General features: G+C 40.1%; 1 long non-coding RNA gene across 1 annotated transcript; it reads left to right on the forward strand.

Moving 5' to 3' along the window:
* The first annotated feature begins 4701 nt into the window (after positions 1 to 4701).
* On the forward strand, positions 4702 to 5508 carry LOC122037289. The gene is made up of 3 exons (XR_006127600.1): positions 4702 to 4912; positions 4996 to 5216; positions 5368 to 5508. It is a non-coding gene; the product is annotated as an uncharacterized LOC122037289 (long non-coding RNA).
* Positions 5509 to 16899: the final 11391 nt, after the last annotated feature.

The raw sequence follows: 16899 nt of genomic DNA on the forward strand, positions 1-16899 counted from the left end.
ATGTGTTTTGGATTTTCGAGATTTGTCTGATATCAATTTATTTGGTATCAGAGATCGACTTACGAGTCTTATTTCCGGTGTTTCGGATTTTGTGTTTTGGTCTTCTCGATGTGACTTTTTGGATTTTGGGACCTGGCAGCGGCAGGACATCTCCAAGCTGTAGGAGGTATGTTGGTATATGTTGTCCTACCTTTCTGTTAGTATATGCACTGTTGTGTATTACAGTTTATGACATGTATTAGCACTCTTTACTAGTACCTGTCTAGTTGATATATCATACATTTTATGCATTAGGTAAACCACTGATGATGATCGACCTTGATAGAGGTTAAGGGTTACAGTTTCTGGTGATTTATTATATCATACACCAGTAGTTTTTAGCTTCTGTTATTATTAGTTGATTAGAAGATCGATGCACATACCAGCATCTGCTATTATTAGCTGGATAGTGAATAGTATCTATGTATTCATGCTGACATAGCTAGTAGAATACCATATTACCTCAGTTAATTTCATCAGTAAATATTGGTTTACTCTTGTTAAATTGGTCAGTAGAAGTCTGATTTACACTAGTTGATTTGGGTAGTCGTGTATTGGTATACCTTAGTTGCTTGTGGAGGACTAAGGTATTCTTGATTAGTTAGAAGATGATTGATTTAGTTTTGTTGGTTTGATCAGTAGAGGACAATTATACTCTATTTTTAGAGGTTCGAATCTTTTGATTTTTCGTGCTTAGTTGGATATTATGAGCACATTGAAGTACATGACTGTTACTGACGTGGGAAAAGACGGAATTAGCCGTATATCGTTGTTGGTTTGGTCAGTCTTTAGAGGATTGATTTATCCTATTCCGTGGGTACTTTAAATTTAGACTGTAAGTACCTTGTAGGATAACTTAGTAGGTGGCGTAGGGTTTGTGTGGTAGATTGGATTTAAAATATGTTGATTATACTCTTGGCATATGTTTATATATGTCAGGTGAGTGTGGTTTGATGGTATTGTTGATTTTACCTACGAATAATATGTGCACACGGGTTTGGTATACATTGTTGGAGGTATCATGGTGAATTATACCTATGATGTGAGTATTTTTGGTGTGTACTAATTTGAGGATTATGTCGATCATACATATGTTGTGTGTGCACGTGTGTCAGATGTATGGTTGGTAGCATCATGATGATTCTACCTATGTTAAATGTAGAATGTTAAATGTCTACATTATGATATTGGTTGTTTTACGCTGTCAACTAATTCTCCCATTAGTGGGTGACCGACCCACTAGGAGGATGATAGAGTTGACTATGGATTTGATTTGCTTACTGGGTGGTTATACCCTAGGCTACCCCACAGTGATATGTGGTAGAGAGATCTCGTGCAATCTCTAGTTAGATAGTTAGGTGCTTTGGGCTCTTATGTATTGTTGTGGTAGAGCGTAGCTCCCACATGTTATGGATCGTTTGTGGTAGAGCGTAGTTTCCACATATTCTGGATTCCCACATATTTAGGGATTGTTTTGTAGTGGAGCGTTGCTCCTACATATTGCGGATTGTTTGTAGCGGAGCATTGCTTCCATATTTATTGTGGATACATATTTTGGATTATTTGTGGTGGAGCGTTGCTCCCACATATGGAGGATTTCTTGTGGTAGAGCGTTGCTCCCACATATGTGATATTTCGTGTGATAGAGCATTGCTCTCACACTGGAGGTTCTATTCTTTGGTGATTATATATCGTTGGTGATCAGATTCCTGATTTGTTGTTGAGGATCTTATGGTTAGGAATGTCTGTGATACAGACATTATGTGTCTTGGTTTTACCATTAGTGCTTGTGGTGCCCTAGATGTTATCATGGACTCGATGATATGGGTATTCCTAGGATGTTTAGATTGGTTTCCATTGTCTTTGTTGATGATGTGGTGATCTATTTCGGATCCGAAGTGAGTCACGTGCGCCACCTTTGCATAGATCTAGAGATGATTCGACGAGGATATCTATATGTGATTATCAGTAGTGCTGATTTGGATTGTCTTATGTGATGATGTTTGGGACACACGGTCACCAGTAGGAGTGTACCGTGGTTCCACAGGAGATAGAGGTTGTTACCGTTGGGAGCAGCCGAAATCAGTGCAGGAGATCCGCAGTCCTTGGGACTGGCAGGATATTACAGACCTTTCGTCGAGGGTTTCTTTCGTATAGTTATGCTACTTACACGCCTGACCAGGAAAGGCGTGAAGTTCACTTGGACTGAGGATTGCAAGACCAGCTTCTAGGAGCTGAAGCGGAGACCAGTGTCGGCTCCGATTTTTGGTTTTTCTTTTTGGAGAGGACAGATATGTCCTCTACACCGACGCACCTATTCAGGGTTTGAGCACTGTTCTGATGCAGCACGATAGAATAGTCTCCTATGCTTCTCGACAGTTGTAGGAGCATGAGTAGAACTACCCAGTATATGACTTGTGGCTGACCGTCATTATTTTGTGCCTTGAAGGTTTGACAGCCTTATCTATACAGTGTTACATTTGAGATTCTCACGGACCATAAGACTCTCAAATATTTGTTCACTTAGAAAGGAATCTAATCTCCGACAGGGAAGATGGATGGTGTTCCTAAAGGATTTTGATTGTACCATTAGCTATCACCCAGGAAAAACTAATGTGGTTGTCGACGCACTTAGCCGGAAGTCTAGAGTGACTTTGGCTTGCCACCGAGTTGTGGCTACGGACAGAGCAGGGTGTTTTTGTTATCATGGTTGCTCAGACGTCGGTCAGGACGAGGATCCGAGAGCCCTAGGCTGCTGATCAGTATTTGCGATTTATTTGCAGCCAGATAGTTTCCGGGCAGCAGACCGAGTTCACATGAGACGAGGAGGGTGTTATACACTTTCGAGACAGATTTTTGTGTATTTCAGTCTCATCTGGTCTTATAGAAGTTACTTCCGGAGGCTCATCGCTCATGATTTGCTATCCACCCAGGTAGTACCCGTATGTACCAAGATTGAGGCGTTCCTAATGATGGAACAGTATGAAGAAAGACATCGCGGAATTTGTAGCTAGATGTCTGGTCTGTCAGCAGGTGAAGGCCGAGCATCAGAGGCCTACATGATTACTTCAGCGGATTCCTATTCCTGAATGGAAATGGGAACATGTTACTAATGACTTTGTGGTGAGTTTGCCGAGGACATGACGAGACCATGACGCGATTTGGGTAATCGTTGATCAATTAACCAAATCCGCGCACTTTTTAGCTAATCGGAGGACAGATTTCCTGGATCGATTGGTAGATCTGTTTTGTCGGGAGATCATCAGATCACGTGTGGTCCCGTTGATTATTATTTCGAATAGAGACCCCGACTCACGTCTTGTTTTTGACAGAGTCTGCAGCATACCTTGGACATTCAGTTCTATTTTAGTACAGCTTTCCATCCGCAGACAGATGGACAGTTAGAGCGGACCATACAGACACTAGAGGATTTCCTGAGGTCACGTGTTATGAATTTCGGAGGTAGTTGGGAGGACCGTCTGCCATTGGTAGACTTCGCCTACAACAACAGCTTATATTCGCCTGTCCAGGTGGCACCGTTTGAGGCGTTGTATGTGGTAGGTCTTTTCGGACATCGATCGGATGTGGTTGGGGAGGCCCAGTTGTTGGGACCTCATAGAGCTCAACTTAAGGCAGAGTTGGTCCGTACTATTAGACGGAGAGTGTCAGAGGCACAGGACTGCCAGAAGAGTTATGCTGACCGGAGTGGGAGACTCTTAGAGTTCTCCATTTGTGACATTGTATTTCTGCGAGTTTCACCCACGAAAGGGGTGAAGAGATTTGATCTCAGATGCAAGCTAGCTCTACGATATGTTGGACCTTTCCAGATCTTGGAGAGGACTGGAGCGGTAGCTTACTATCTGGCACTACCACTGTCCCTGTCAAGCGTGCATGACGTATTCCACGTATCTATGCTGAGGAGATACGTGCCTGACCTGACACATATGCTGATAGATATCTCAGTTCCCGTTCAGCCTGACGTCACTTATGAGGAGATTCCGGTACGGATTTTGGACCGGAAGGGGCGTCAGTTGCGGAACAAGACTATCCGACTGGTTAAAGTCGGATGACAGTATCATATAGACGAGGAGGCAACTTGGGAGCTCGAGGATATCATGCGAGCACGATACCCCATCTTTTCACTTGAGGTGTGTGATATAATTTACCGTTCAGCATTTATACTCTTTACCTGTTGTTAGTATTTGCTGATGGTAGATAACGAAATTTGGGGACCAAATTTTTATTAGTGGGGGAGAATGTAAAATACTGAAAATTAGCGAATAATGATAAGGGATTTTTCCGAAATTTTTAGAAATTTTTCGGGAATTTTTCGGAGCTCGTACGGACGAGTTCACGAGGATAAAAGCGGGACCCGGAAAAGCCTGTTTAGGCTACCCGATTTAAGCGAGGAAAAGATTTTATTTATATGTCTTATTCCTTTTTATTTCCTTTGTTTTTGTTTTTCGTTTTGTTGTCGCCGAAACCGAGCCAAAGCCGCACCCCTTCCTTCTTCTCCTCGACGTCGACGCGCGCTTCACCTTCTTTGCCCTAACCGGCGTCGACGCCGGCGGTTTCTTCCTCTCCACAGCCGAGTGATCTTGTGCCCTAGAGAGCAGCAGCGAGTCACCACTGCCGCACCTCCCCATTGCACACTGCGAGCCGATCTTTGCCCTCTACCTTGCGGACCCGTGCCCTAGATCGCCGGGAGCCAGGAGCGTGCGTCGATGATAGAGGTCTCCGATCAAGAAGGGGAATCCTAGCTCTAGTCTTGACCCTTTCTCCTCATCGTCGGCTTGGATTTACCGTGCCGTGCCCTAGCTCCAAGCTTCGGCTCCTCTTTAGGGCAAGGGTGTTTCGGTAAGGTAACAACAAGGTGAGTTAGGTTGTGTTGTTTGATCTATGATCTCTATTGCTATCTTTACTGGATTCGATTGATTCCAACCTTGATCTGGACAGTGGAGAAGAATTTCAGGAGGTGAAGTTCTGTTCTATTCTGTGGTGTATATTTCTTGATCACCTGAGATGTTATCTTCATCTGATCAGTGGGAAGGATTTTAGCAGTGAGGCTCTATTACTGTGATGCTGGAATTGTGATTATTGAGGTGTTATCCAGCAACTTTCCCTAACCGGTAGCAACATCTTTGATTGTGATCTATTGGTGATCACCTTGGATTTGGGTAAGTTTTTAAAGGTTAATTATTACTTTGTTTAAATGATACGAATTAGGTATATGTGTAGATTGATTAGGGTTTTGCCCTAATTTAGTCTTAAAGATTTTATTTAGCTATTATATGGATTTAGCTAAATAAAATATATATGTATTGTTAGTGGACACAGGACGTTGACGAGAGACGAGCATCTTGACGTTGGATTTGACTGGATTGGATCTACAGTTAAAGGCGGGTACCTCTTGACTTATCTTTTATGATATTGTCTTTGGATATGCATAGTATTTTATAACTACAAGCAATGAACATGTTTGTCTTTGGTATGTCACTGTTTGATATCCATAGCATGTTAGGTTTGTCACCTGTGATGTATCCGTGCTTATATCTCGTGATTTGTTGCCATGATTATCTTGTTACCATGAGTATCTTAGTTTCTAGAGTGACATACCATGCTTACTGAGGTTAGGACTAGGATTTGGATTGTTGTTTCTGGCCTGTGTATCTAGATTATCTGATACTTAGGTTTTTGTGCCATATCAGATTTGTGTACCTCTATTTGTATATCATATATGATTCGGGTGTTTAGACCCTGATTCTTTGATCTGTGTATATTGTTGGTACATATGCTATGGAAGAGGGATATGATTTGGGTCTAGGTTGTTATACCTTAGAGGACTTGTATACCCTAGATCCGTGGATTTGACTTACTGATACTGTGGTACCCATATTATGTATATATGGATTTTTCTATGCTGATATTCCATACTTATTATGTTCAGGACATAGGATTTTTGATATTCTATCTGACCTGTGTACTCTAGATCTTGGTATGTGACCATCGCTTTTACAGTACCCATTTTGTATGTATGGATATGGTTATGTTGATCAGTTTTTGCCATGCTTAGTGTCATGCATCATGATTGCATGTCGATAGTCGACTCCATTGTTGTTGAGCACATCGCCGCCATGGATTCGCACACACCACCACCATGGGTTAGTGGTCGATTGTGCAAAGGTGTGTGCAAATAGGACTTTGTTTGGCTACGTTGGTCCGCCATGGGTAGTGTGACACAACGTGTTAGCCGGCAGGATTCCTCCCCATCGTGTACCGGGAGTTGAGAGCATTGAGCTCCCCATTTATGATTTGGGGTCACAGATGAGTACTCCGACAAGATCCCGTCCACTCGGTCACCATCGTGAGCAAGGTGACGAGTGCACTTGTCACAGCCTACCCACTGGTCTCGCCATTTGTGTGTGAGATGATTGATTGGCGAGGGGTGACCAGGACGCATCATTAGCATCATATGCATTGATGCATTTATATTCTTATGATTGTGTTTGCTGCATTTGGTTGCTGTATTTTGGTTGGATACATACTTTTGACCTGCATACAGGATTATTGACACTTTCGGTTTGACGACCTTTTTGTCTGGATAGGAGTTCCTGGTGAGTACAGCTTCCTCAGTTACCTTTCAGTTTTGCGTATTCCCTATATATGATTAGGAAGCTGTATTCCATGATTGTTGCTGTTAGATATATCTTACTACTCATGTCCATTGGTATTCGCTGAGTTGTTGAACTCACCCCCGTTGATACTATCTTTTTCAGGTACCAGGTTTGGTTTTGGTGTCGCTTGGAGTATCCTGTCTGCTGGTCCCCACGTCACATCAGAGGACTTATCGGTTTCACGTATGTTTTGTTTTGTTTTATGTATCAGTTTGTTGGCTCTGTACTCCGGTTTTGTTTTTGGAGTATTGATGTCGTTATGTGGTATTTTGTATTTGTTGTTGGTTGTGTAATCCTAGACGGCTAGCAGTTTTGTGTTTGGTTTGTATATGGTTTCTATCGTTTTCCGTTGTGTTTTGGTTTTGGTACAGCCGAGTGGGCTGCTTTATTTTTAACTGCGTGGTTGTGTCAGCCAGAGGCTGAATTTGATATTAACTGCGTGGTGTTTGTTTTCTTTTATTGTTATTATTCCAGCCGCATGTGGCCGAGGTATATAGTGCTTGTAGAAAAGTTTCATATTGTCCGCCGTACAGGGGAGATGCTGCCGAAATTTCTTCGGACAGAGACTCCTCCGGGGCGTAACATATACACTTTATTTTTGTTTAAATTAATTGTTCATCCTTGCTAAGTAAAGCAAGAGATATTTTTTTAAAATTAGGTTTTAGGTAATTCACCTCCCTCGTGCTGTCTACATCGGGACCAACAATTGGTATCTAAGTGAGGATGCTTCAGAAGGACTAACCGTCAATCGAAGCAAAGAAATTGATGACTGGACCAAGCCTCAATCCGCCAAAGTTTGAGTGGGAGTTCACACACTGGAAATGCCGAATGGAGGAATTTCTAAGAATTGATTTTAAATTATTTTAATAATAAAGTATGATTTTGTAGTTCCTAATGATCAACAAGGATAAGAGAAAGAAGAAAATCTAGAGATGAAGAAGGAACAAAGTGACTTCATAGCCAATAGCAGAGCGAAATACCATTTGCTAAGTGTATTACCGCCTCAAGAAGTTAATTGCATCGAAAGCTACACCTCGTTCAAAGAACTCTGGGAGAAATTCCTTGAGCTCCATGAAGGCACTATTGGAATGTACGCTAAAAGCCTAGCTTTTTGTATAAACATTTACTTAGAAATAAGAATCATATAGGTCAAATATCTACATTTATAAGCTAAGTGTAGTTGTTCAATTAATTTATATTCTAGATAACATAGTGTGCGGTGTCACACACAGAAGATAATGTTATCAATTCCATATAAATTATAAACAATAGCTCACGGCTGAGATGGAAAGGAACAAACCATTGGAATAGTCGTAGTGTAATTAGGTATGAGTTTATCAGGACTGATAAATTACACTAGTACACTCTGAGTGTATTGAGCAGGACCATTTAAGGTAAGTTCTTTTTATACTGACTTAATAAAAGAACAAGACCTTAGTTATTATGGAAGTGTGTGCTCTTAATCCTAATATAATAACAAGCATATATATTTAGTATTTATTTCATTGACTTATCAAAAGGTGAGATTTAGCTCGATAAATCAATAGGCCTGATAAGTTGGGAAATAATATTACTTATAGTGTGTGTTGTTAATTATAGAAGGAAACATTGTCCTAGTAATTTAGGTTGATAATGTCCCCAAGAGGAGCTCATAAGGATTGTCATGTTAAACCCTGCAGGTGGACTTAGTCCGACATGACAATAAGGTTGAGTGGTACTACTCTAGGACTATGATATTAATTAAAATGAGTCGTCAGTAACTCAATTAATTAGTGGACATCCGACATCTTAGACACAAGGAGATTAACACACTCATAATAAGAATGAGCCCAAAATATAATTTGGGATTGGTGCAGTAGTTCAATAATAATTCTTTAGTGGTATGAATTATTATTGATGAAATTAAGTTGGGTGTTCGGGGCGAACACGGGAAGCTTAATTTCATCGGGAGACCAAAACCAATTCCTCCTCTCGGCCCCTATCGTAGCCTCTTAATTATAAAGTATTATACCCACCTTCTTACCCATCCTAGGTGGCCGACCAAGCCATGCTTGGAGCCCAAGCAAGGGTCGGCCACATAAAGTCTTAGATGGTATGAAGTGTGGCCGGCCCTAGCTTGAACTCAAGCTAGGTGGGCCGGCCACAATAAAATTAAAAGGATTTTATTTTTTAAAATTTTTCTTATGTGGATTCCATGATTTTAAAAGAGAGTTTAAAATTTAAATCTTTCCTTTTATAGCTTTCTACAAAAGATTAAGTGAAAAGTTTGAAATCTTTCCTTATTTGTAGTTGAAAGGAAGATTTTAATTTTTGATAAAACTTTTCTTTTATGAAACCATGTTCATGTTTTTAAAATGGAGTTTTAAAATTAAATCTTTCCTATTATAGTTTCTACAAAAGATTAAGAACAGATTTAATATCTTTCCTTATTTGTAGTTGAAAGGAAGATTTTAATTTTTGATAAAACTTTCCTTTTATGAAACCATTTTCATGATTTTAAAAGAGAGTTTTAAAATTAAATCTTTCCTATTATAGTTTCTACAAAAGATTAAGAAAAAATTTAATATCTTTCCTTATTTATAGATTGAGAGGAAGATTTTAATTTTAAAGATAACTTTCCTTTTTGAAAATCATTCATATGTTTTAAAAGAGAGATTTTAATTTATAAAAGTTTACTTTTATAACCAACCATGAAGGGAATTTTTTAAAAGAGAAATTTTTATTTTAAAAAATTTCCGGAAACAAATTAGGAAGTTTTAATTTTTGTTTAAAACTTTCCTTGAATGGAGGATCATGTGGTGGTCGGCCAAATAGAAATAAGAAAGGAAATATTAATTAAGTTTTCCTTTCATTGGATAAAAGAATAAGGAAGTTTTTATAAAACTTTCCTTATTTGCCAAGAGCAAGGAATATAAAAGAGAGGGTAGAGGTGCCTCACCTCACAACTTATGTTCTAGTTTTCCTCTCTTCTATTTCTTTGGTTGGTGGCCTGCCCTCTTCATCTTCTTCCTCTCCTCCTTTTCTTCTTCATTGGTGGTCGGCGGCATCAACTCTCGAGGAGCTTGTTGGTGGCCGAATTTTGCTTGGAGAAGAAGGGAAAGGAAGTTTTGTTTCTAGCATCCCTTGGAGCTTAGTGGTGTGGCCGAACCTCATCAATTCTTGGAATACTTGTGGTGGCCGAAACTCACATGAAGAAGAAGGTAGCTTGGGTGATTCTCATCTCGGTAGATCGTCGCCCACACGATGTCCGAGATAAGTAGAGGATTACGGTAGAAGATCATGAGGTTGTTGCTTACAAATAAAGGTATAACTAGTAATTATTTTCCGCATCATGCTAGTTTTTCTTTGTATAAATTTCAAACACAAGAGGCATATAATTCTAGGGTTTGAATTTGTGATTTGAGTTTGTGTTTTTTTTATTTTTCGAATTTGTGATTCGATTGTTCTTTTTGGTTAAACCTAGGGTTATATAAGGAAATTAAATATTAGATTTCATTGAAAGGCTTTGTCTAGGAAGTGGTGGTTGCTCCCATATCCAAGAAGGCCTAGTGCCTCACTATGTTTAACCTGGAAGTCGATTTCTGAAATTAATATTTAATTGAATTTTTAACATGGGTGGATTTGGATCAATAATGTTAAGTATCATTTACGATCCAAGTCTAAACCACTAAGAACAGATAAGTTAAATTTGGAATCAATAATGTTAAGTTCTGTTTGTGATTCCAAATTTAATTTCTAAAGAACATAATAGGTTGTTAGGAAAGGTTCAACATTTGTACAAAATTTTTATACAGTGGAACCGGTACGATATTCCTAGAATCATCCAACAATTGGTATCAGAGCCAGGGTTTGCCTCTATGTGTTTGGTTTTCAGTTTAATTATGCACATGTCATACATAATTTAGGCAGGATAATAGTAGGATGTGCTAATTCTGTGAATTCAGGCTCCAACTATTATGGCTTATAGATATTGTGTGTGATTGGACCCTTGGACATGTCAAGGGCATTTTATTGTGTGTGCATGATTGTATTTAACTAATACAGCAGGAGCTGTATTTGTTGGGTTCATCGGGCCGCGAAAACCGCTTTTTCGCGTCGCGGAAACCCCGAATCACCCAAAGCCATGGATCTCGTACAAAGATTCGTAAACAAAAAACTTTTCGAAAAACCTTTTTCTTGTACGAGTTTGTAAAAACTTTAGATCTACACTAAAGTTAAGATCATTACCCTTGTAGCGAAGCCCTTCGCGTTCCCGCTCGTCCAAGGTGCCGGATCTCTAGACCGTCAAGTGTACGGTCCTCTAGAAGTATCCACACGAACAATCCTTGATGGAGAAGACCAAACAAAGGTGTGCTAGCACCTTGTCTTGTTCGGCCAAGAGAGGAGGAGAGGGAGAAGAGAGAGCTCTAGAGGAAGAAGATGACTTAATCACACTTGAATGAAAAATGAATATTTTCATTCCCCACTAGAGTGGCCGGCCACATCTTGGAGGTGTAACTCTCCACATTAATTTCAATTAATGTGGAGACCATTAAGAGTTGTAACCCCCATGAGGTGGCACTCTAGGATGATGTGGATCAACACTATTGGTCCACATCTTGCCACCTCACTAAATGACATGGCAACAAGTGTAACCTCCTCATTTAATGTGGGCCGGCCACATTAAATGCTATGGAGGCTTGTAACCTCCATGAGGTGGCACACATTGATGATGTGGAGCAATCCTATTGGTCCACATCTTGCCAACTCACTAGTGATGTGGCAAAAAGTCAAGTCAAACATGACTTTTCCTCTTCCTCTCAAATCAAGTCAAACTTGATCAAATCTCTCTCATGGTTGATCTAATCCAACCATATGATTCAAGCCAACTTATAATGAATCTAATTCATTAAATTAAGTTGAATTAATGAGTCATAATCTAAATTAGACTCATTAAATACATGAATCAACTTGAGTCCAACACAATTAGCCCAATTTGGATTACTCTTAATCCAATATGATTCATCAAATGAATCTAATTCTCTTGGTTCATCATATGAACCAAATCTCCATCTAATTGTCCTTAGTGTGTGACCCTATAGGTTCTTGTAACGTTGGCAATGCCCTAAACCCATTTAGGAGCATAAGTAATGAGCGGTATCTAGCAACACATCATTACTACCCAAGTTACAAGAATGTCGAGATCCGACATCACCTTGTGACTACCAATTGTGACTTCTCACAAAATATGACAAGTGTCCTTCTATCCTAGACATCTAGATTGATCAATATGAGGCATAGACCTGTTAGTTAGAGCCCTAGAGCCAATCATTTGATGATTGTATGGACTCATGTATATCATATTCTTGTATATTAAGAAAGGCATTTGTTTGGTTATTATACTTATTTATATTAGTGCCAAATAGACTAAGTATAATATCGTCCTTGAGTAGATGGTTCATACCTATATCAATCGATTAGTTGAATCGATAGTGAGATGATATAGGGAACACTACTCTAAATCATTCCTAGTCGAGTATTAGCATTCAGGGACAATGTTAATACAATAAGACTAGCATGTAGGTCAGCTCGATGACTTGATCTCACAAGTCATGGATATAGAGATATCAAACTGACACATGGGTATGCATTAGAGAATGTATATTGAATGACCCGCCATGAGAAAGTATCATGGATCGTTATATGAGTGTCATATACTTTCTCATGTGGCTATTAGTATGACTATTAGTCCTTAGACCTGAAGTCACCATGGATCCCTACATAAGGAGTTATGTACTTTTGTTTCGTCAAACGTCACCCGTAACTGGGTGGACTATAAAGGCGATTACTGGGTATGTAACGAATTATGCAGAGGGATGTGAGTGATGTAGATGGGATCTATCCCTCCCATATGACGGGAGCGACATCGCTATTCTTGATAGAGTGAGACCACTAAGCGCATGGCCATGCCCAAATGAGTCAACATTAGATGTTGAGCTCATTTGATCGAGTGAGTCTAACTTGGAGTTCAAGATTTAGATTGATTAGAGGTTGACACGGTCTATGCCTCATATTGATCAATCTAGATGTCTAGGATAGAAGGACAATGTCACATTTTGTGAGGAGTCACAATTAGTAGTCACAAGGTGATGTTGGATCTCGACATTCTTGTAACTTGGGTAGTAATGATGTGTTGCTAGATACCGCTCATTACTTATGCTCCTAAATGGGTTTAGGGCATTGCCAATGTTACAAGAACCTATAGGGTCACACACTTAGGACAAATAGATGGAGATTAGGTTCATATGATGAACCAAGAGGATTAGATTTATTTGATAAATCAAATTGGATTAAGAGTAATCCTAATTGGGCTAACTTGAGTTCGACTCAAGTTGATTCATGTATTTAATAAGTCTAATTTAGATTATGACTTATTAAATCAATTTAATTTAATGAATTAGATTCATTATATTAAGTTGGCTCGAATCAAATGGTTGGATTAGATCAACCATGGTAGAGATTGAGTCAAGTTTGACTTGACTAGAGAAGGAAGACCAAAGGTCAATTTTGACTTGACCTTTTGCCACCTCATTGGTGAGTTGGCATTAGGTGGACCAATGATGATATTCCACATCATCATGGATGCCACCTCATGGAAGTTACAAAGCCATTTTCTTATTAACCTCACTTTAATTGCATTTAATGGGGAGTTACACTAGAGAAGAAAAGTGGCCGGCCACTTTGTGAATGAGTGTGATTTGATTTTCATTCAATTCATTCACTTGTGTGCATCTTCTTCCTTCTCCCTCTCAAGCTCTCCCTCTCTCTCTCCTCCCTTGGCCGAACCACATAGGTGCTAGCACACCTTGGTTTTTGGTCATCTCCATCTAGTGTGTCCGTGTGGATACTTCTAGAGGACCGGCGCTTGACGGTCTTGAGATCCGGCATCATTTGGACGAGCGGGAACGCGAAGGGCATCGCATCAAAGGTATAAATGGTTTATCCTTATGTAGATCTACTGTAGATTAAAGTTTTCAAACTCGTACTGGTATTTTCGTTCGGTTTTACCTTGCACGAGATCCGTGGCTTGGGCGATTCGGGGTTTCCGCGACGCGAAAAGCGGTTTTCGCGGTCCGAAAAACCCAACAGTGGTATCAGAGCCACGTGCAAGGCTTGTACGAGTTTGTTTTTATTTTTATGAAAAATAAAACCTTCTGTAATTTTCTGTAAAATTATGATTTTATAGTTTTTATGGGTAATTTTTCCGTAGAAGCGAAGCACAAGTGTCTCGGCACTTGTAGGCTTCGGCTACGGGAAAGATTTTCCCAAAACGGCTTCGTTTTGCCCCAAATCCGTTTGGGACAGCGGGCTCGGGTGCCATTATATCGCAAAGGAGCAAATCACGATGGTTAGATCGTGGGTAGGGGTACTTCCCCTAACCCCGCAAGGGGATTTGCTCCGCGATTGCACCCGAAATCGCTAAAAACGAACCCGCCGGGAAGATTTTTCCGAAACGGCAATATCTCGGCCCAAATCATTTTGGGACAGCGGGTTTTAGGCGCTGTTGGATCGCAAAGGAACCCTCGCGATGGTTAGATCGCGGGTAGGGGCGATGCCCGCGATTGCGCCCGAAACTGCTAAACGGGACCGCCGGGAAATTTTATTCGTAAAAATTGTAAAAATTAATTTTAAAATTATAGAAAATATGAAAAATATATAATTTTGAATTATATATTAATTTGTGATAGTCATGGCCCAAAGCCCAATATGATTGGTTGTGTTGTAATTCATAATACGGCCTGCGTGCCGTGATGTGTTTTCGCGTGTTGTATTTATTTTATTATTCGCGACCTGCGCGTCGTGCCTCGTCTTTTAATCTTGTTGTAAATTAGATTTAGACACGAATGTAACTCGAGTTTCAAATTGTAATGTACAAATTGGAGCGGTGGAGGGTCCACACGAGACGGAGTTCCGAGGCGGGCACGAGCAACACAAGGTGGTCAAAGGGAGGAGCTTGGAGAAGCTGTTGACCCTAGATTGACCATTCGATCTTCTCATTGGCTTGAGAAGATCGTAGTAGGGCCATGACTAAATCACAAATAGATTAATTAATTAATTATTATGTATCTGATGCATGTTTAATAGTTAATTAATTAATTAGTGCCTTAACGATTAGATTAGATCTAAGTCGTGCACATGATGCACCCTTGCGATTAGATTAGATCTAAGTCGTGCACAAGATGCATCCTTCTCGATTAGATTAGATCTAGATCGAACCAACTCTAAATGCCTAACCGTGCCGTGATACCTATCACTACCTCGATCACATGTATTGTTGAATATGCCAAAGCAGAGCAATACATATTATCTTGGTAGGGTACGGAGGGACAATCTTGGTCCCGCCTATCAACGCATGGGTGAATACAAACTCAATTAGATTGAGTATTCCTAGTTACTCGGTTGGATCGAGTCAACTATAGGCATTATTCCAACGGTTGGAAAAGATAGGTCAAAATCACATCTATATTAACTCTCGGGCGTATTAGCCAAAGCTAACTCGAGTTTTAATATAAATGCAGATATTGATTCTATAAACAAGAGTTGCATAGAGATGTAATTGGTAATCGTTACCTACCGATCATACTAAGCCTTGGGCGTATTAGCCAAAGCTAACTCAAGGGTTAGTATTATGTGGATCTTGTCCCACAAGAATTATAGAATTCAGTGGGAGCATCATTTAATTAAAGGCCTAATTAGATGATTTAAAAGAATATGATATTTATTTCTGCAAATTTTCTGTTGTAGATAACCATGACGTCGAATACGAACTTCTTCTCTCTGCGTTCTGTCCTTAAGAAGGACAAGCTCAACGGAGCAAATTTCCTGGACTGGTACAGGAATCTGAGAATAGTTCTCACCCAAGAACGTAAACTGTACGTTCTGGAGCAGCCCATTCCGGAGGCCCCTCCTGCCACTGCCACGCGAGCAGACCGAGATGCTTACAAGAAGCATCAAGATGACGCATTAGATGTGTCTTGTCTTATGCTCGCAACCATGAACTTTGAGCTTCAGAAGCAACATGAGTTTATGAGCGCTTACGATATGGTTGAACATCTTTGTCACCTATATCAAGGACAAGCAAGGCACTGGAAGAGGAACTCCAAAGAATACCTGGAAGATCTTAAGAAGAAGAGAAATAAGATTTCTACTTCAGGTATAAATGTTATAGAAGTCAACCTCTCTATTTCTTCATCGTGGGTATCGGATGTGCTTCGCACATTTGTACTAATGTACAAGCGCTGAGGAATAGCAGAGCATTGACGAAGGGTGAGATAGACCTACGAGTAGGCAATGGAGCACGAGTTGCTGCTATTGCTGTAGGAACTTATCATCTATCTCTGCCCTCTGGGCTAGTACTAGAATTAGATGATTGTTGTTATGTGCCTGCCTTGACAAAGAACATAATATCAGTTTCTTGTTTGGACAAGAGAGGATACTCGTTTATAATAAAGAACAAATGTTGTTCCGTCTTTTTAAACGATATGTTCTATTGTAGTGCACCTCTGATAAACGGACTCTACATTCTAGACCTAGAGAGCCCTGTCTATAACATAAATACCAAGAGGATCAAGTCGAATGACTTGAACCAAACTTACCTCTGGCACTGTCACTTAGGTCATATAAATGACAAGCGCTTATCCCAGCTCCATAAGGATGGTTTGCTGGACTCATTTGATTTTGAATCATATGAGATATGCGAGTCATGCCTACGAGGCAAGATGACCAAGACTCCCTTTAGTGGGCACGGCGAGAGAGCGACTGATTTGTTAGGACTCATACATAGTGATGTATGTGGCCCTTTCAATGTCGCTGCTAGAGGCGGTTATAGATACTTCATCACATTTACTGATGACTTCAGTAGATACGGTTATGTGTACCTGATGACACATAAATCTGAATCCTTTGAAAAGTTCAAAGAATTCAAGAATGAAGTACAGAACCAGCTTGGAAAGAGTATTAAAATACTTCGATCCGATCGAGGTGGAGAATACTTAAGCCATGAGTTTCGTGACTATTTAGCTGAGTGTGGGATTCTATCCCAACTCACTCCTCCTGGAACACCACAGTGGAATGGTGTATCCGAAAGGAGGAATCATACCCTATTAGATATGGTACGATCTATGATGAGTCACACAGATCTTCCGAC

This window comes from Zingiber officinale, unplaced genomic scaffold, assembly GCF_018446385.1.
Source record: "Zingiber officinale cultivar Zhangliang unplaced genomic scaffold, Zo_v1.1 ctg251, whole genome shotgun sequence".
In the NCBI taxonomy this organism is placed as follows: Eukaryota; Viridiplantae; Streptophyta; class Magnoliopsida; order Zingiberales; family Zingiberaceae; genus Zingiber; species Zingiber officinale.